The 20308-nt window shown below is 41.3% G+C and overlaps 1 protein-coding gene across 4 annotated transcripts in view; it reads left to right on the forward strand.

The window, feature by feature from the left end:
- The window catches only part of HMG20A (high mobility group 20A), a 92837-nt gene that overhangs the window by 9067 nt on the left and 63462 nt on the right, over positions 1-20308 (forward strand). The gene's annotated exons all lie outside the window — the stretch shown is intronic.

Raw genomic sequence — 20308 nt, forward strand, 5'->3', positions numbered from 1 at the left:
GTCTTTCAGTGTTTCTCTATCATGGAACTGGCTTCTGTTGGACCATGAGAAATACATAGTGTTCATATGTACTACCCCTTCTGGAATAGCTTTTTTTCTTCATTTTGTTGCTGGGGATTAAGCCCCAAATCTGACACAGATGAGGCATGTATGCTTCCACTAAGCCATGTTCCTGAGAGATGGAACCATAGTCAAAGGCAAGTGCTTTGCCTCATGTGCTATCTCTCCAGCCCTGGAATAACTTAATTTTTTTTAATGCTCAAAATTTTATTTAAATACTTTATTTAAACATTCCTTTACAAAGTTATTCATAATACAGCAGTTTCAGATATTCAGTGTTCCAACACCAGTCCCGCCACTAGTGTGACCTTTCCTCCACCAATGTCCCAGTGACTTACCCACCCCACTCCCCAGCCTGCCTTCTTAGCAGCATAAATTAATTTACTTTATATTGCTTGCTTGTTACAACATATATCTCATGGTGGTGTTACTAAAGTCAGTTAGGATTTACCAAGCTGTTAGGTGCTAGCTGAGCCTCCTGTGTTATGATTTTTGCTCATTGAGCTTTAGCCGGCTATTACACACCTTCCCTTCTAAGTTGCTGTGCTCCTTACAGGGCCGTCAGTACTGTGAAATTTGTAGATTGTAATTTGGAGCTCCAGCACTCCAGGAGCTGTGGAACTGGGATGATTCAGAGTTTGGTGTCTCTGCTGGGCCATTTAAATGCCCATCGAAGTAGGGACTCAGCCATCTCCCATCCTGAGAAGGCTCCAGTGATCTGGGCCTAGATACCAGGACTTCCTGGGTTAGCTCAGCTTCAGTCTCTCCCTGGAATAGCTTCTTTTAAAGGTGTGGTTTTCACCCTTCTCTTTCTGTCATCGTTATTATGGTGACAGACTCACACATATACCTGGTTGTACAGTTCACACATGTAGTTGGGCTTGTGGGGGCTGGGAAGAGTCACATCAGACTGTGGAGCTGACACACTTCCTGAGGGTCATACTTTGGTAGTGGTGTTTGTGTACATTCTGGCTGCAGTGCACTGAGGGTGGCTATGATGCCCACACAGGTATTCACCAGGGGTTGCACTTTCTGGCTATGGTACTCCCACATCCTTTAGTGGTGTTTACCAGGGGTTGCACCCCTTTGGTTGCGATGCCCACACACATCGGCTGCAGTGCACCAGGGATCACAAACAACAGAGTTGCCAAAATGATGCTAGACACACGTGGGAGGGGCTGAACCATTGACCTTATTTTTGTAAAGCAAGCATGTCAAACTACTGAGCTACTCTCTTGGACCCCCAACCATGCATTTGTAAAGAATCTGTACAACTAACTAGCCTTTAAAATTACTTCAGTTTGGGCCAGAGAGAATACAGCAGGTAGGGCACTCGCCTTTGCTAGGTTTGATTTCCCCAGTGTCCCATATGGTCCCTCGAGCCCCACCAGGAGTTATACCCGAATGCAGAGCCAGGAGTAACCCCTGAACACTGCCAGATGTGGTCCCAAAACAAAAATAAAATTACTTCAGTGGTGCTTTACATATATTCAAAAGGATACACATTCAAATCACACTAAGCCATGTATCCTATTCCCACTTGATTGAATTATAATAATTTGGTGTTACGGGTATTAGCCAATTTTATTTTCATATTAGAAAAGTGTGGGGGGCTGGAGCAATAGCACAGCGGGTAGGGCGTTTGCCTTGCACATGGCCAACCCAGATTCGATTCACAGCATCCCGTATGGTCCCCTGAGCACGATCAGGAGTAATTCCTGAGTACAGAGCCAGGAGTAACCCCTGTGCATCGCCGGGTAGCACTATAGCACTGTCTTCCCATTGTTCATCAGTTTGCTCAAGCGGGCACCAGTAACATCTCCATTATGAGACTTGTTACTGTTTTTGGCATATTGAATACGCCACAGGTAGCTTGCCAGGCTCCGCTGTGCAGGAGGGATACTCTCAGTAGCTTGCCATGCTCTCCAAGAAGGACAGAGGAATTGAACCCAGGTTGGCCGCGTGCGAGGCTAATTTCCTACCTTCTGTGCTATCGCTCCAATCCAAATCGCCGGGTGTGACCCAAAAAGCAAAAAAAAAAAAAAAAAAAAGTGTGTGTGTGTGTGTGAGAGAGAGAGAGAGAGAGAGAGAGAGAGAGAGAGAGAGAGAGAGAGAACCACTACAGAACCACTACACTATGAAATGGACTGGAGCGATAGCACAGCGGGTAGCATAGCACAGTGCAGAGGCAGAGGCAGCCCTTAGCACACCAGGTATAGCCCAAAACAAACACAAAGAATCCCCTCTGTCTGTTTCACCCACCCTTCCAGTACAGATCTCTGGTGATCACCAATCTGTTCTCTGTATTTTGTTGTTCTCTGTATTTTAGAGGTTGTTTTGGTTTGTTCATTTACTTTGTTTATATTTCACATGATTGAAACCATTATTTATTGTGGGGTTTTTTATTTTGTTTTGACTTTTGGGGGAGAAAGGGGTAGGGAGAGGTGCCACATCTTGTGGTACTCAGGGTTTACCATTGTGGCCCTGTGCCTCAGGGATGATTCCTGGGTGGCACTATAGAACTTTTTGTGGTATCTAGGTTTAAACCAGGATTGGCCACATGCAAGGCAAGCTTTTCCCCTATACTATCATTCTGGCCCTATTTTTGTTTTTGAGCCTTACTCAGCAGTGCTTGGAGTTCACTTCTGGCAGTGCTCAGGGAAGTGGAGACCATACAGTGCTAGAGATTCAACCCAAAGCTCCTGTATGGGAATCATACTCTCCTGTATGGAAATCATACTCTCCTGTATGAAAATCATACCTTGAGCTATCTCCCAGGCCTGTGCATTTGTATTTTCCCTGACTTAACACGTGATCACAAATAGGAAGATTTTATTTTTTTTAAATAGATGAGTAGTATTCATGTGTGTGTGTATGTATACACCATACACATTTTCTTTATCCACTTAGCCATCAGTGGACACTTAGGTTATTTCTATATCTTGGTCACTGTCAATAATGCTGGAAATGCCCAGAGAGTTGAGAATGTCTTTGCATATTAGTGTTTTCATGTTCTTAAGATGAATTCCCAGAAGTGGATCCAGAAAATAGCTCAGCAAACTGGAGCTCATGCTTTGCATTGTAGGAGCCCCAAGGTTTGATCCCCAGCACTACTTAATCTCCTGGTCTCCTGCATACTGCTGGGAGTAACCCCCCAGCACAGCGGGGTGTGGCCCAGAAAAACAAAAATGAATACTCAGAAGTGGAATCACTGTATAGTATGCATTTTTATTCTTCCTTTTTAAAAAAGAATCTCTTGTGTTTGTAATGGCAAGACCAGTTTACATTCCCAGCAGTCTATGAGGGTTCATTTATTTCCACATCTTCATTAACTTGTTTTTGGGGTTTGGTTCTGGGACCACACCTGATGGTGCTCAGGGACTACTCCCAGTTCAGTGCTCAGAGGACAATGGGTTGAACTGGAGTCTCCATTATGAAAAGCCTCACCCTATTGAGATAGCTCAATCTATTGAGCTATCTCCCTGGCCATATTATTAGTGTTAATATTAGATTTAGTTTTATTTTGATAATAGCTATTTTCAAGTGTTAAGTAATATTGTAGCTTTGATGTGCATTTTCCAGTAAGTGAAAATAAGTATCTTTTTATTTGCTTTTTAGCCATCTGCTTATCTTCTTTGGAAATTTTGTTGTTGAGGAAAATTACCTGTCTACTGCCCATGTTTAAGTCAGGGGTTTTTTTTAATTATTGAGTTTATTGTGTATGTGTATTACTTGTTAATTCTTTGTTGGATATGTGATTCATGGGGAAATCTCCCATTTAGTAAATTGCCTTTTTGTTTTGATGATTGTTTCCTGCACTGTGCAGAAGCTTTCAGTTCTTTCCTTCTCGGACTTTTTATTTTATTCCCTCCCCCATTTCCCTTCATTGTCATTGCGGAACTTTGTTGCCTAGGACTCTGAACTCAATGGGACCTGGGAGCAGAGATCCTCTGCCTGCTTCCCCTAGTCTCCAGTGGCCCAGGGGTCACACCCATAAGCCACCGCCTGCCTGCGCCAGATAATCTCCTCATTGGCCACCTTCCAGAACTCAAGGCTGCTTCTCCCAGAAGGGAGCATAAAATGAGGCTCCTATAACCATGCCACCAGACTACACGCCAGGCTGTTTTCACTCAGGGCACCCCAGAGGGGGGCGGGTGAGAGCCCTCCCTGCCCCAGGGACCCAGCCCTGGCAGCTGACCTCCACAGCCCAACCACCACCACCCTTCAGCCCGCTTTCCACACGCTCAGGCCAAGCTTCACATATGACTGAACATATTCCTAAACTGCACAGCCGCTTTTGCGGCCATGCAACACATCATAAGACACTCCCTACTCATTTTCCATAATTACGACACCATATTTAATTGGAGGCAAGATGGTGCTGATGTCGCCCAAACCCCTCGTGCTCTACCGAACCCAGCTCACCATCTTGCCTTAGACAATGCGCAGCTCAGCACGCCAGGCATGGAACTCTACGCGTGATCCCTGCTGGAACTCAAGGCGTTATTCCTAATGGACATCACCTGCTGTTTTGCAAGATTCGAACAGAATGGCATCAGCAGGGCACGGAGAAACTGCAGCAGCAGCCACAGCATTGCCACCTGCCCTGGCTGGGCCGAGTTGCAGCTCCATCAGACATAGAGCCGTGGCAGCAGTGCGCACAGTGGCTCATCCACTGTGGGGTGCTGTCAGCCAACCACTGGGTGACCTGGGACTCGGCACAGGTGTTTGTTTGACCTGGCACAGACCCTCCGAGATAGGGTCCTGCTCTGCCAGCTGCTCAACAACCTCCAGGCTCACTCTATCAACCTCAGGGAGATCAACCTTAGGCCACAGGTGTCCTAGGTGCTGCCCAGAGACGCAGGCAGGTGCTTGTTTGTCACTGTGCAGATCGTTACAACATGCCAGTTGACCAAAAGCTTACATTCAGTAGACTAGGAACACTTGTAAAGGCGATTAGTGGCTGCCCCAAAAGCCTCTGTCCCTCTCAGAGAGCCCGGCAAGTTACCGAGAGTATCCTGCCCGCACGGTAGAGCCTGGCAAGCTACCCATGGCATACTCGATATTCCAAAAACAGTAACAACGACAGTCCTCATTCCCCTGATCCTGAAAGAGACCTCAATACACCGTCAGGCTGTACTAGCATGTGACAGGGACAAATGGAGACGTTACTGGCGCCCACTCGAGCAAATTGATGAACAACAGGATGACAGTGACAGTCATTGCTGTTTTGATAATCAAAGATTGCCCTTAGGCTTGGCTGTGCATGATCCCATAGGTGGTACTGGGGATCACACATCTGCTGACAGTGCTTGAAAACCTGGCCACAGTGCCCACTGAGGTTTGGATTCCTTTAGTTGTAGGGTGAACACACCCTTTTTCTCTTTTTTCTTTTGCAATACGATGCAAGGCAGTGCTCTAACCCTGAGCCACATCTCCAGCCAGGGGGCAAGACAGACGAGTTATGGTTGTGGTACACACACAGGTGCTTAGAGAGGTCACATTTATGCCGCTGTGGTGCTTGCACCCCTTTTTCGTTTTAGGGTGCGCTGGAAGTAACTCCCTTCTTTTGTGCTCAGATGCAGGTGACTGCAGTGCAACCATAAATAGCCAGTGCTGCAGGGGATAGTTGCCAGGCTAAACTACAGGTCTGCCTGGGTCACTCCCAGTACATCTGGGCTACCTGGGGTTTGAACGTTTGTGCTCTCGGTGATCCCTGGCATTGCAGGGCCTGAGCAGTACCACCCTGCTGTACTCAGGACTGGATAGTCCAGCCTGCATGGCTGAGCCACTTGTCTCCAGAAGTGGCTCTCAGCCCTCTGACTGCTTCTTGCCCCCTCTGCCCTCTCCCTCCCCAGTACCATAAAGGGAATTGAAATCCCAAGTCTTGAAGAGGCCACAGCACACCTTGAGGGGCTCTGTGGTGAGATCAGGACAATATAAGCAGAGATGGCAGTGAGATCTGGTTACATGTTTGTATTAGGGCCCATAGATGAAATACTCTGGACTTCTCAGGCTAAGATCAGACTGGTGAATTTCAAACCAAAAAGAAGACGGTTTTGCAATCTCCACAGGGCTGTCATCTAAGGAGTTGATGAGGAGCAGGCCTTGGAAGGTGGGGGAGATAATTTCCTGTAACAGGTCATCAGGAAAGGCATATTAAAAACTTATCTTTCCTGTGACTCCTAGATGTTATCTATGCATGCACTTCAGTGTTCTTGCTTTGCAAAAGAAACTATCCAAAATATGTCCCACATGCATCTGATGGTCATTAATCATCAAATAAGTACAAATTGAAATCAGGATGAGATACTATTATACACTCAATAAGATGGCTAAGAATAAGTTTGACAGGACCAGAGAGAGATAGCTCAATAGACTGAATGTGGGCATTGCATGCAGAAGGTCCAGGTTTGATCCCAGCCCCACATGATTCCCCAAACACAGAGCCCGGAGTAGCCCCAGAGCACCAGAGCACCACAGGACATGACTGCCCCGATCATACCCCCCCCCCAATAAAGCTGTGTGGGAGGGTGTTGTTTGGATTGGTTTGGTTGGTTTTGGTTTTGGCTTTGGGGCCACACTTGGCTGTGCTCGAGGTTATACCTTGCTCTGCACTCAGGAATCACTCCTGGCCTTGCTCAGGTGACCACATCGGATACCAGGAAGAGAACCCGTGGTATGCAAGGCAAGTGCCCTCCCTACCCACTGTACTATCATTGCGGTCCCAATATTAAGTATTGATGATAGAAAACCTTTAAATCTCTTATATGCTACTAGTTGCTGTGTGAATCATTATAGGCATTTTGTAAATCAGTTTGTTCATAGGCACATAAAAATCTACATACACACACACACACACACACACACACGAAAACACCTACACATTTTCCAAAAGTTAAGAATGAATGTGAGTATTTATAAAAGTATACTTTAATAGTTTACATGTTCATTAAAGTGGTATGGGTAACTAAGTGCTTTTTGTAGCAACCTGAATGATTATCAAGCTTAATATTGAGCAAAAGAAGCCAAATAAATACAAATACAACTAAGTATGTAGAATATTCTGCTCAGAAATTACTATTTTCCCATGGGCTGATTGGGACCCCCAAAGCTTCCACAAGATATGTATAAGATATCACTTGCACAAGATATGCAGTTACAATCTCTACAATCTGGGTCATTTATTTAATCCTCTCCCAACTCCCCATAGGATTTTAAATCTGTGCTCTATTCCTGGCCATCTCACACAAACCACATACATGTACAGTAGCACCCCATCGAGGGGCTCTTGCTAATCACTGACTCCATATTGTCCGAAAAAGTCACCTTTTACTTTTTTATTTTATTTAATCTCAGTAGCATTTTGTCTTAATCTATTTTCTCTTAGACACCACTCACTTCTAGTTCTGTACCTTCTTCTATTTATGTCTGCTGGGACACATTTACAAACTCCCATTGTTCTTCCACTAACTTTGTTGAGTCCTTCAAGACTCAATCCTAACTTTTCTTACTCTACTGTCCCTGCCCTGATTATTTCTTAAACTCATATCAGCTGCTATTTAGTATTCCAAAAATTACTAAATACCTGAGCTTTAACTCAAACTTTTGAGCTCGAGATCCAACTTCCAACTTCATGTTTATCTCAAAGATCCAGCTTCCAACTTCATGTTTATCTCAAAGGCATCATACAATAAATATGTTCAATCTTAAATTGTTCTTTCCATGTTTTCATTTATTGACAGTCTTCCTTTTCTCTATAAATCTTTTCCCCATAATTATTTTCTCCTTAATATCTACTTGTTTGGTGGGGGGGGGGTGTTTGGGTCACATATGACAGTGCTTAGTACAACTCCCAGCTCTGCCCAGGGGTCACGGTGCTTGGGGGATGCTGTAATGCCCGGAACTATGCATGCAAGACCGTAGTCTCCACCCCCACTCCAACCCCTGTATCATTGCACAGCCAGATTGCTCCTAATTTTTAAATAAAAACCTTGGAATCATCCTTGAGAGTCTCATTACAACATGTGAACATATGCTCACACCCCCACCCTAACCATTGCCAAGATTCTGTTCACTTTATACCCTAAATATATCACAGTCCACCCTCTTTTCTACCTCTCCATTGCCAGTACCCCATGGTACACAACTATCATGCTGTGGTGGAATTGCAGTAACTTCCTTAGTGGCCTTCCTGGGCCCAGAGATATAGTATGAGGGTTGGCGCTTACTTTGTATGCACAGCCCTGGCTTGAGCCCCTCTATGTGGTCCCTTGAGCACAAAACCAGAGGTAGACACCGAACACTGCCAAGTATGACCTAAAACTTCTCGCCCTGACCTAAAAGAAGCTAAACTAACTTCTAGATTTATTCCTATCACCTATCAATCCATTCTTTTGGGAATGGGGGGCAGAGGAGTTGGGCTATACTCACACAGGCCTCAGGCCTCACTCCTGGCTCTCTGGGTCTCTACTTAGGGACCCTCCTGGCAATGCTCTAAGGACCGTATGCAGTACGGTCCTTGCTGAATCAAACAAGTCAGCAGCATGCAAGACAAATGCCTTAAATTCCATACTATCTCTTTAACACCTTGGCACATTCTTTGCAGTAAAGTTAACACAATCTTTACAAAGATTTAGGACTAGAGAGATATCACAGAGGGCCAAGCACATGCTTTGCATGCAGAAGGGCGAGATTCAAAACTCAATACCATGGTCCCCTGACCACCACCACCAAAAGTAACAGTACAGGACAGAGCCAAAAGTAGCACCTGTTGTTCAAACAAACAAAAAATTCTGGTTGGGTATGGGCTGGAGCAGTAGCACAGCGGGTAGGAATTTGCCTCACACGCAGCTGACCTGGGTTCGATTCTTCCGCCCCTCTCGGAGAGCCCAGCAAGCTACCGAGAGTATCTCGCCAGCACAGCAGAGCCTGGCAAGCTACCCATGGCGTGTTCGATAAGCCAAAAAGAGTAACAAGTCTCACAATGGAGACATTACTGGTGCCTGCTCGAGCAATTCAATGAGCAACAGGATGATAGTGATAGTGATTCTGTTATGCCCTTTAATATCATCAGAGGTTTGCTCTTGCACTTTGAAGAAAACCCTGCAAGTCTCTCTTTATGCTCCCTTCTCCCTCTCATTTTTCTGCACCCACTCTAGCCTTCTCTCACTTCCCCTAAAGTACCAGTTCTTTCTCACCTCAAAACCTACTAAGCAAGTTCCTGATCTTATAATATACCGCTTGACATTCAGCCTCCTGCAAAGCAGTTTAATGTCCTAATGACACCTCTTACTTGTAGGCTCTTCTCCCACTTTTATTTTTAGTTTATCTTCCCAATTTAATTCCCTATTCTTTTCCTACAAAGAATTTTTTCTATGTTAAAAATATATCTATTTGATTTATATCACCTCACAAAATATGTACAGCTATATTTGCATAATTGCACTGCAAGCCATAATTTTTCTGACTATTCAACCATTGTAGTCCTGGTGTTTTCATTGTCTAATACAGGTTATATGTTTAGTAAATATATAACAAATGAAAGGATATGGTATGTCACCTTAGGTAAACTGTAGGTCAGAAACCATTTCCTAGGTGTGTTCTATACCTGTGAACAGAGAGGAATTACTTATTTTCTCTTGTTTAGTTATTTCTTCAAAATTGCTCTCAGAGAAAGAGAGCAAATAATCACTAAAGTGCCTGGAGACAGTTTTTGATGATTAGCCAGTCTTTTCAGTGATGTATATTTTATGTGTAAAGCTAAACTGGCAGTTGTGGGCAGATTTTATTTAAGCCCCCACAGAGGAATACACTTGCCCACATCTCTTCGGTTGGAGTGCTTGAAAACTAGAGGCTGTGTGGTCTCAGCTGAGGTCGTGGCAAGGAACTTACCTTTTCTAGAATTCCTTTTAAAAACACACAGGACTGGAAATATCTTTCAACAAGGCTAGAAGACATGCTTTGCATCTGAGGTCCAGGATTGATCCCCAGTACTACAAGGTCCCCTGAGCACTGCCAGGCAGGCATGACCTGAGAGCTTAGAGTAGCCTTTGAACACTGCCAGATGTGACCCAAAGAACCAGAAAAGGAGAGAAATCAGTAAGATATGTCCCCACATTGGGATCCTACAGAGGACAGGTTGTCTAATTATATTTGCTTAACTTCAGAGATAGTACTATTTGTCTAAGTTAATGACATGATCTTCACACTTATTTCTTCTATACTTGGTTGGGCTGGAGCAATGAGACAGTGGGTAGGACACACGTGACTTGCACATGCTCACCCAGGTTTGATCTCTGACATCCCAGATGGTCCTCTGGGCGCCACCAGAAGTAAGCACTGTGGATGTGGCCCAAAAAAGCAAACCCCCCCAAAAAAATTCTCTTCTAGTGAAATGAGTTTAAGCTTAATCTGTTTGTTGACAATTGAAGATTTGCCAGATATTCATAATTATTCTCACATCACTGAAATTGGGAGCTCATAAGAGTTAATAAATGTTGGCTTCTTAGTGTGACTAAATAAGTGCCTGAATTTCATAATTCTCTGCTTGCTACTGCAAACTCTGGGTTGTTTTTTGTTTCATTTTGCTTTGTTTTGTTTTTAAGTAGATAACAGACTCTTGACTAGTGAAAGAACGTAAAGAATATTGAAGTCTTCCTAGAGCACAATAGCTTTATATAAATCTGGTATATTGTGGTTATAGAAAGTGGGTATGAGAGACGAGTTTAGGGAATGCTGCTGTATGTAACAAGTCTTTCTAAGGAAATGGCAAATATAGGGACTATATTAAGTAAGCATAACCTAGTCCTTTTATGTTTATTTCTAGAAAGGGGAAAGAGTGGTTTTATTTTGTCAGAAAGACAAAGCTACCAAAGACAACTGTTTATTTATTTATTAAGCTTCAGTTTCTAACTGGTGAATTCCTTCTCCCTGGCATTTGCTTAAAAATCATACTCTTAGTAGTATATGATGATGAAGATAAAATATAGTTTAATTTCTCGTGCTGAAGAAAGAGTTGGGTTAACTTTCTTGCTTTCAGTCTTTCTTAGTGCTGCCTTTCTCATTTAATAGTTCTGTCTACCAACACGATTAGAACAGAGTCCAGTCTTTTTCATCTATAATGTCACCATCTATAGCATTATATTTTGTTCTATAAAGAGTTTCTGATTATTTAGATAAGAGAAACCTTATCACACTAAAAAGTACAACTCAGTTTTTGCTAGTGGCTTAATGACTTTCGTGTAATAAGACAATTCTGAAACATGGGAAGGAAATTGCTCTCTCTTTGCCTATTAGAATTTTGCCCTGTAGCTCAATTTAACTGTTCCAAGAGGGCCAGGTGGAAGATTAAGGATGAATTGGTATTAAAAAAAAATAAAGAATGCCTAGCTAGTGATGAAACAACAACTGTTTTTATATAGCAAGGGTACTGACCTGTTAACAGTTGGTCATTCGAGTTCAAAGATAAGAAATTGAGATCACTTTTTGAAATAAAGTAGGTTTAGTAGTGAATTATTATGTGGACTGTTTTAGAAAACGATGAGTATAGTGTACTGGTTGTGAAATTTTTGGCTTTGGTTTTTGAGCCACACCCCGTGGTGCTCAGAGGTTACTCCTGGTTCTGTACTGGGGATCACTCCTGGTGGTGCTCAGGGACCATATGGGATTCTGGGGAGTGAACTCAGGTCAGCCATATGCAAGGCAAACACCCTGCCTGCTGTGCTATGTCTCTGGCCACTGTGAAAATTTTTTTTATCCTAAGTATTTAGATTTTGGTGCTAGAGGTATAGTACTTCAGGCTTTGTACTTCACTTGCCTTTGCACATGGCTAACCTGGGTTCGATTCCAGGCACCCTAATATGGTCCCCCAAGCCCACCAGAATAATCCCTGAGTGCAAAGCCAAGAGTAACCCTGAGTACCACTGGGCATAGCACCCAAAACCAAAAATTAAATAAAATAAAATACTTAGAGTGTTTGTTTTTTTTTTAATTATGCCTCCTAGAGGGTTGGGAAGGCTTCTGTTTAGCCTCATGTGTTTATCTCTGAACTTCGTTTGTTTCAATGCTTAATAAATATGCATAAGGAAAAAAAAAGGAAGTAGAAGGGAAATATGTACCTGCAGTGCTGAACTTACTCTGCTCTGACTTTATATTGTCTGCTCTACGTTTTGTTCTCTTTGTATTTCAAGTAAATCATATCACCCAAAACTTATAACCTACTTTACTACAATAGTGCTGACATGTTTTGGGAGCCTGGAAGGAAGATTGAAATTTAACTGGCATCCTGGGATCTCAGTTTAACAGCTTCTTCTACTTTACTTGGTAATGCACATATAATAATACTGAATAGCATTTACTCTCAAGAGGTTTTAGAGTTGATTGCAGCTGAAATGTATTGCAGGAAAGTACAAGATACTGTAATTAAAAGGGTTATGGGAGAGACTAGAAATTACTCTATCTGATAACCTGTTAATTTGAATATCTGAACCGTGTATTTAAATGTGATGTTGTGGAAAAATCATCTCCTTAGTTTGAAATTGGAGAGTAAACTCCATTATCAGCTGTGTAAATTTAGTGTTAAATCTTATGATACTCTTGTATTTAATTTTTCCTTAATAATTGTGTTTTTCATGGACATAGCTGTTTGGTATAGTTTTTCTTTTGCTTACTTAGGTCATGGTTGCATCTTTTTTATTTAGTTTTTATTGATGCTGTATAAAATCTTAGTAGCAAAACCAACTAAATCTTGCGCCCCAGAGGGGTAAATTTGTTAGCTGTTTCATGTGAAAACACAAATGTATGAGTTCTGTGTAAAGAGGACTTTGCTTTTAATGTACTTTAATGTTTTTTGGGTTTTTTTATCACACCCATTGAGCTCAAGGATCACTCCTGGTGGGGCTCAGAGGACCATATGGGTGTCCTAGGATCCAACCCCAATTGACCACGTGAAGGCAAGCATATGCCATTATACTATCTTTCCAACCCCTTTATTCTTTTTTACTTGGTTTTAAAAGAAATTTTACTTTCTTTTTGCTTTTTGGGTCATACCCTACGGTGCTTAGGGGTTACTCCTGCATTCAGGAATCTCACTCCTGGCAGTGCTCGGGGGACCATATAGGATGCTGGGAATCAAACCCGGGTTGGCTGCATGCAAAGCAAATGCCCTCCCAGCTTTTCACTCTGGCCTTATAATGTATTCTTTAATTTAAGTTTTCCATATTATATTTCTGTGTTAAGATTCCTTTTCCTGATCCCAAAACTGGTAGAGGTAGTCATTAACTATTATAGGGCCAAATTTTATTGTTTAAAGGGTAACGCTCCAGTTTTATTGGAGCCATAGCACAGTGGGTAGGGCATTTGCCTTGCATTCGGCCAACCCAGGTTCGATTCCTCTGTCCCTCTTGGAGATCCCAGCAAGCTATCAAGAGTATCCCACCCACACGGCAGAGCCTGACAAGCTACCCTTGGCATATTCGATATGCCAAAAACAGTAAGAAGTCTCACAATGGAGACGTTCCTGGTGCCCGCTCAAGCAAATCAATGAACAACGGGATAACAGTGCAACAGTGCAAAGGATAAAGCAGGGTCTCCTTACTATAACAATTCAATATTTAAACATTCAAAGCAACCATAATTTGGAACAATGATGTCTGAGGTAGCTCAAATAGTTATAGAGCATATTTTACATGCCAGAGTCCTGGGTTTGTTGTCCAGCCCTGAGCACTGCTGGAAACAAACCCCAGACACAATCAGAAGTAGCTCCTGAGTCTCTGTGGGTGTGACCCAAAGACAAAAACACCTGAAGACAGTAAGTAGCCTCTTGAATGATTTTAAACAAGGAATGACACAATGACATTTGTGTTTCAGAATTATTACTGGCAGCTATGTGGAAACAGATTGGTTGCAGGAAGAATAGATAGGGAAAAAAGACGTTAGAGTAAATGAAGAGAAATAGAAGTTTTTGTTTTGTGGGGCCACACCTGGAAGTACTCTAGGACTAATCATAACCGGGCTTGGGGGGATATATAGAGTGCCAGAGATTGAAGCCGGGCCAACTGCATGCAAAGTGAGTGCCCTGCCTGCTGTACAATCTCTCTAGACCCCAGAAAAGTAAAGATTTTAACTGAGACTAGTAACAGGAATATAGAAGGAGAGGAAAAACAGATCTGAGATTGGTGAGGGAATGTATGTGATGGAAGGAACAGAATATTAAATTAGATGGAAAGAGAAATTCTCTTGGTTGCAAGCAGTTTTAGTGATAATCAGAGGACTGAAATTCCTGAAAAATGGAGAATGATGTTGAAAGCCTGATATCTTCTACGAAGAAGATACAAACCTACTTTAAAAAAGAAAGTATGAGGACAAACTGAAGACCTTCCCACATTCCTTACACTTAAGAGGTTTCTCTCCACTGTGAATTTTCCTGTTCACAAAGGTATGCTAGTTGCATGAAAATCTTCCTGCAGTCCTTACATATGTAAGGTTTCAATCGAGGATAAATTTTTATATGCACAGCAAAACATGAGGATTGAGTAAAGATCTTCCCACACCCTTATGTATATTTTCTTCAAGTATGAATTGTCCTATGTTTAATAAGAAGTTTGGGGGAAGTGAAGACTTTGCCAAAGAACTTACAAACATAAGGTTTGTCTCCAGTATGAAATTTTCTGTGCCTCAAAAGGCTTTCGAAATAGCAAAGGCCTTGCCACACTCCTTACATATATATGGATTCACTGCAGTGTACGTTTTCTTGCGAACAAAAAAGTTTGAGTAGAAAGTTAAAACCCTTCCACAGTCGTGACACACAGCCCTTACTATGCATATAAAAAGTCATTTTGGAGTGAAACCTTATACATATCAGGAGTGTGGGAAGGCCTTACTATGCATAGGAGAATTCACACTGGAGAGAACTATATATATATAGATACCTGTAGCACTATTTAGATACCTGTAGTTTTGCATGTCACATACATATATATATATGTAAGAACATAGGAAGTCCATCATTCGCACCTGCGGCCTTTAAAGGCATAAGAGAATTAATACTGGAGAAAATCCTGTAGGTAAGGAATATAGAATAGCCTTCGTGTTCCCCTCAAGCCTTAGTAAATGTAAAAGTTATGCTGGATCAATCAATTCCCTAATAACAATCACCACGGTCAGAACAGGGTCCTTAGGTAAAACAATTTTAGTTTCGACAAGTGGCTAGGGGATTTCGACAAGTGGCTACAAAAGTAGTCAGGACGGAATTAATCCTGGTGTGTGTGAAAGCTGCCTGTGACATTAGTACCATAAGGGAAAGGTACTTGCTGAATCACCTGGACATGGTTATGACAATGTCCTGGCATTTGGACTTCACATTATGTTAACTGGTTAATAATGCATCTTAGTGATAAAGCAAAGTGGAAGGAGTTAAATAAAAAGTAAATAGGTTAAAAAAAAAAAAAAAGAAAATATGGGGGTTGGAGCAATAGCACATCGGATAGGGCATTTGCCTTGCACGTTACTGACCTGGGTTTGATTCCCAGCATCCCATATGGTCTAGTGCATGAGCCAGGAGTAACCCTGGCTGGGTGTGACCCAAAAAGAAAAAAAGAAAATGAAAGTATGGTCCAATAAGATAGCAATGAGAGCAGCAAATACTTTCATGCATTAACTGTGGATTGGATCCCTAACACCTCATGGTCCCCTGAGCAGCACAAGATGTGGACCAAAATAAATCAATACAAGCACAGAGCACTATTTAGATACCTGTAGTTTTGCATGTCACATAGGTTGGGATGGAGTGATGCTCAAAAAGTAGTTTTGTCTGTGCTTAGGTGTCGCATAATTGGGGTGGATACCAAGTATGCTGAAGGCAAGCAGGAGACCGGGATTTGACTCCTGGAAATGCAAACTCCCCCAAACGCTGCTGGAAGCAAGCCCTGAGCACTTCCAAGTGTAACCCACAAAACAGAAACTAAGAATTTCACATGAATGGACTCCAGAATGTTTACTCTCAAGGGTCTGGCTTATTTTGCTCATCAACATGTCCATTAAACTCGTGTTCATATTGCATGTGGTGATAGTTCAATCTCTGTAATATTCCATTGATTTCATTGTAGGAAAATATCAATATGGATTTGCGGTATTTTTGATTACCATGTGTTTTGGTTCCACTTTGAGACTAGTAATAAGGACTGCAATTATTCTTATACATGTCTAGAACATCTGAACTCATTTCTTGGAGATAGATACTGGAACATATACAGACTCTGGAGCTAGGAGATATTTTTGAGAGTATGTTGCTAGGAATTACTAATTCATAGAATAGCTCTGTTTTCAGTAGTTCTTGTCAAAATGATTGTACCAAAATTTAATTCCTGCTAGCAGTATTTGAGAATCTTAGTTCCTCCTGTTTTGCTAACATTGTGTATTGTCAGATTTTTTATTTTGTCATTCTAGTAGGAGTGTATTGTTTTTTCTGTGGTAACTGATCATTTAGTTTCTTTTGTGAAGTGCTTATATTTAGCCCCTGTTAACATTTAAATTTTTAAAATTTAATTTAGCATTAATGACTATCACAAATAACTTGGACAAGTTAGAGGCTATTGATAGTATTTACCTCAAGTGGTAGTTATGGTTTTTGTTTTTTTTTTTTTGGTTTTTGGTTGTTTTTTTGTGTGTGTGTGTGTTTTTTTGCTTTTTGGGACACACCTGGCAATGCACAGGGGTTACTCCTGGCTCTGCACTCAGGAACCACTCCTGGCGGTGCTCAGGGGACCATATGGGATGCTGGGAATCGAACCCAGGTCGGCCGCGTGCAAGGCAAATGCCCTACCCGCTGTGCTATCGCTCCAGCCCCACCTCAAGTGGTAGTTTTAAGGGTTAAGTGGAATAATACAGGTAAAACTCAAAGAATGATAACTTTTAACAGTAAACACTCAACGAGTGTTTTCTGTTATTATTGTTAAACTTATTAGGCTTTTACTGTGAGATGAACTTGCTTTTCATGGATTTAGTTTTCAGATAACTCCTATAGTAGATTAATTACTATTATCAACACAAATTAGAGGACTTAGATTCACTGTATCACTGTATCACTGTCATCCCATTGCTCATCGATTTGCTCGAGCGGGCACCAGTAATGTCTCCATTATGAGACTTGTTGTTACTGTTTTTGGCATATCGCCATAGGTAGCTTGCCAGGCTCTGCCGAGCAGGCGGGATACTCTCGATAGCTTGCCAGGCTCTCCGAGAGGGGCAGAGGAATCGAACCCGGGTCAGCCGAGTGCAAGGCAAACACTCTACCCACTGTGCTATTGCTCCTTCTGGAGGACTTAGATTCAGAGACATTAGTTTTCCCATGTTCCATAAGTAGAATAGCAGATGAAATTTGAATTCAGGAAGTCTGATTTCACAGTATTTAATAAATATTAACACATTTTAGAAATGCACGTTGTGCTTTGAGAACTCTATATACATGCAAGGTCCATGGTCATAATCATGACAAATTTTTTAATTTATTTCTCCTGGTTTGTAAAAATGTTCCTGTCTTGGGCTGTGGAGAGTTAGTTCAGTAGGTAAGGCACTTGCCTTGCATGTGGCTGCCTCAGCCGTGACCCTGGTCCGAATCCCCACCACCACATTTGGTCCCCTGAGCGCACAGCCCCCAGGTGTGGTCCACATGCCCTCCAACCAATGTTCCTGTCCTTTAGTTAAATGTACTAGTGCATGGTGTTCTCGTATGGTCTTGACAGCTAATTTGGAATTGATTTTGTCCTTTATTAACAGATGAAGTACTTTTTCCCAGAGTGGCTGAGTGCTCCCACATCCACAGTGAGTGGGTGGCAGAGCCTGAACTCAGAATCAGATTTCCTAACTTCAGTTCAGAGCTCATCCCACGGCTTCAGGTTGCCTCTTTAGAGTTTGTATAACACATTGTACTTTATCAGAAAATTTAAGGTGCTATGGGGTTTTTTCCTCCCCCCAAATTTCAAGTGAATATGTTATATAGAAAACTATAATTACATGTTTTTTCCTCATGACTCAACATTGGCACATCTTGATTTTAACTTACTGATTTTTTTTTTTATTTAAATACTCTAATGCCACTAAGTACTCTGAGCTAAATTAGTTATTTTGAAAAGTCTTATAATAATAAATGCCTCCAGGGAACATAATTCTGGGGGAAAATATTATAATGAACTTTTTCATTTAAGGCAAATTTGGAGCCAGATTTCTAAAGTGAAAGAGATTAAAATTGGACCAAGTTTACATTTATTACATTTGACGTATATGTCAAGATACATTGGTAAGAAAAAAAATAACAACTTATTTACAAAAGGCTTATACTTTTCCTACTGGTATCATAAGAATATACATTTATCAACATCGAATGTATTGTAATTTTCAGCATTGAATGCAGGCTTCCCACATGGAAGCATACACTCCAGTCCTTTGAGCTGCCTCCACTGCCCTAGAATTAAACCTTTTAAGGTAATGCCAAGCCATGTAAAACTGATAGTCATGGCCTCTTTTCCCATAATTAAATGGGATTTGTGTATGAGAATTACAGTGTATTATGACATAATTTTATCTGGATCTTTAACGGGATAGAAATTGAGTTAAGTATACATTTCCAGCCAATAATAGGAATTTCTCATTTATTTCTCTTATACAGTAGAAAAGGAATACAAAAGCATAGCTCTCTTTTTCTCCATTCCAAAATGTGTCAGTTCGGGGCCAGAGGGATGATAGAGCGGGTAAGGGGCTGCCTTGAAACTGCCCAACCTGGTTTTGATCCCAGCACCTCTGTGGTCCCCAGAGACTGCCAGCAGTAATCCTTGAAACTCAGAGCCAGGAGTAAGCCAGGAGTACACTGGGTGTGTCCCAAAAACAAACAGAAAAAAAAAATTGTCTTATTATGCCAAGAACAGTAACAAGTCTCACAATGGAGACGTTACTGGTGCCCACTCGAGGAAATCGAAATCTGTTGGAAGGGTTGACCTTGTTTGTGCTTTGTGGTATTATATGAAAATATATTCAGTTTTAAGAGCATATGATCTTTTCCCTGCTCTTCTGTAGTTTTAGAACTTATGGTTATATCAAAGTAAATACTTGTGTAAGATTGAGTGCAAAATGTAAATGAAGTTTTCAATATAAAATGTCACATTTGTAAATTGCACTCATAGTCTTCCTGCTGAAATACATTTCAGTTCAGATTCTGCTCTGCTCAGGTTCTGAGCTAACCTGTAACTTATTTTGATTTGAGAGAGAGCAAGTGAAAATGAATATATTTTTTGAAATAATCCCTAAGACTCTTTCAGGAATAAACTTGAACCTCCTAGAAGTATGTATTTTCTCTAAAGGATGGTTGAAGGGAAATTTTTGTTCTATATGGAGCCATTTTTTTTAATATGGAGCCATTTTTAAGAAAACATTTAAGCATTGCATGTGATATTAAGACCTAATTTTAATTTAGTATTTAAGTATATTTGATGATACCTGCCCTCTTTCTTAAAGTAATATAGACACATTATTGCAAATTGGGGAGTTAAAACAAAGATTGAAGATTAATTATAATTTCATTATCATAACGTAATAATTTTGAGCATTTTGGTGTATTTGCTGCTACTCTGTTTTGTATATCTGTGTATGCATTCTTTTAATACAGTTATAATCTATATTTACTTTTAAATAAATATTTTATTGAAAACTTTGCAACAGAATTAGCAAAAGTGTATTTCTTCTATTGTCCGAAGAGCATTACTTGTGAAGAACATTATCTGTAGGATTAGGGCCACATTTATCCAGAGGTGCTTAAAGGGCCATGCAGTACCAGGGATCAAACCCAGAGCATCATACATGCAAAGCATGTGCTCTTTCACTTGAGCTACCTCCTGGCCCGTAAGAGTGTCACTTTATCCTCACATTATCTTTTTCAATTAAGTAAAGAAAGTATTGGCCCTGTTTTACATATAAGAGCAGTTGACCACGTATATCTGTTTGGTATTAGAGTGGATTTCTGTTCTCAATAACAGTACCTGCTAAATTCACACTCGTGGGCTCCTATGTACAAAGAAGAGCAAAATAAGTCATTCGAAAAATTCTTATTCCCTGGTTCCTAGTCTTGCCTTTCTAGATGAGGCTTTGAATAGCAGTAGGCAACTCTGAAAATAACACACTTTGTAAGGTTTTAGTAACTATACTAAGCACCAGGCATCTTAAGATGATTTCATTATTAGTCTGGTTAATCCTCAGTTAT

The sequence above is a fragment of the Sorex araneus genome, chromosome 3, assembly GCF_027595985.1.
Source record: "Sorex araneus isolate mSorAra2 chromosome 3, mSorAra2.pri, whole genome shotgun sequence".
Classification (NCBI taxonomy): Eukaryota; Metazoa; Chordata; class Mammalia; order Eulipotyphla; family Soricidae; genus Sorex; species Sorex araneus.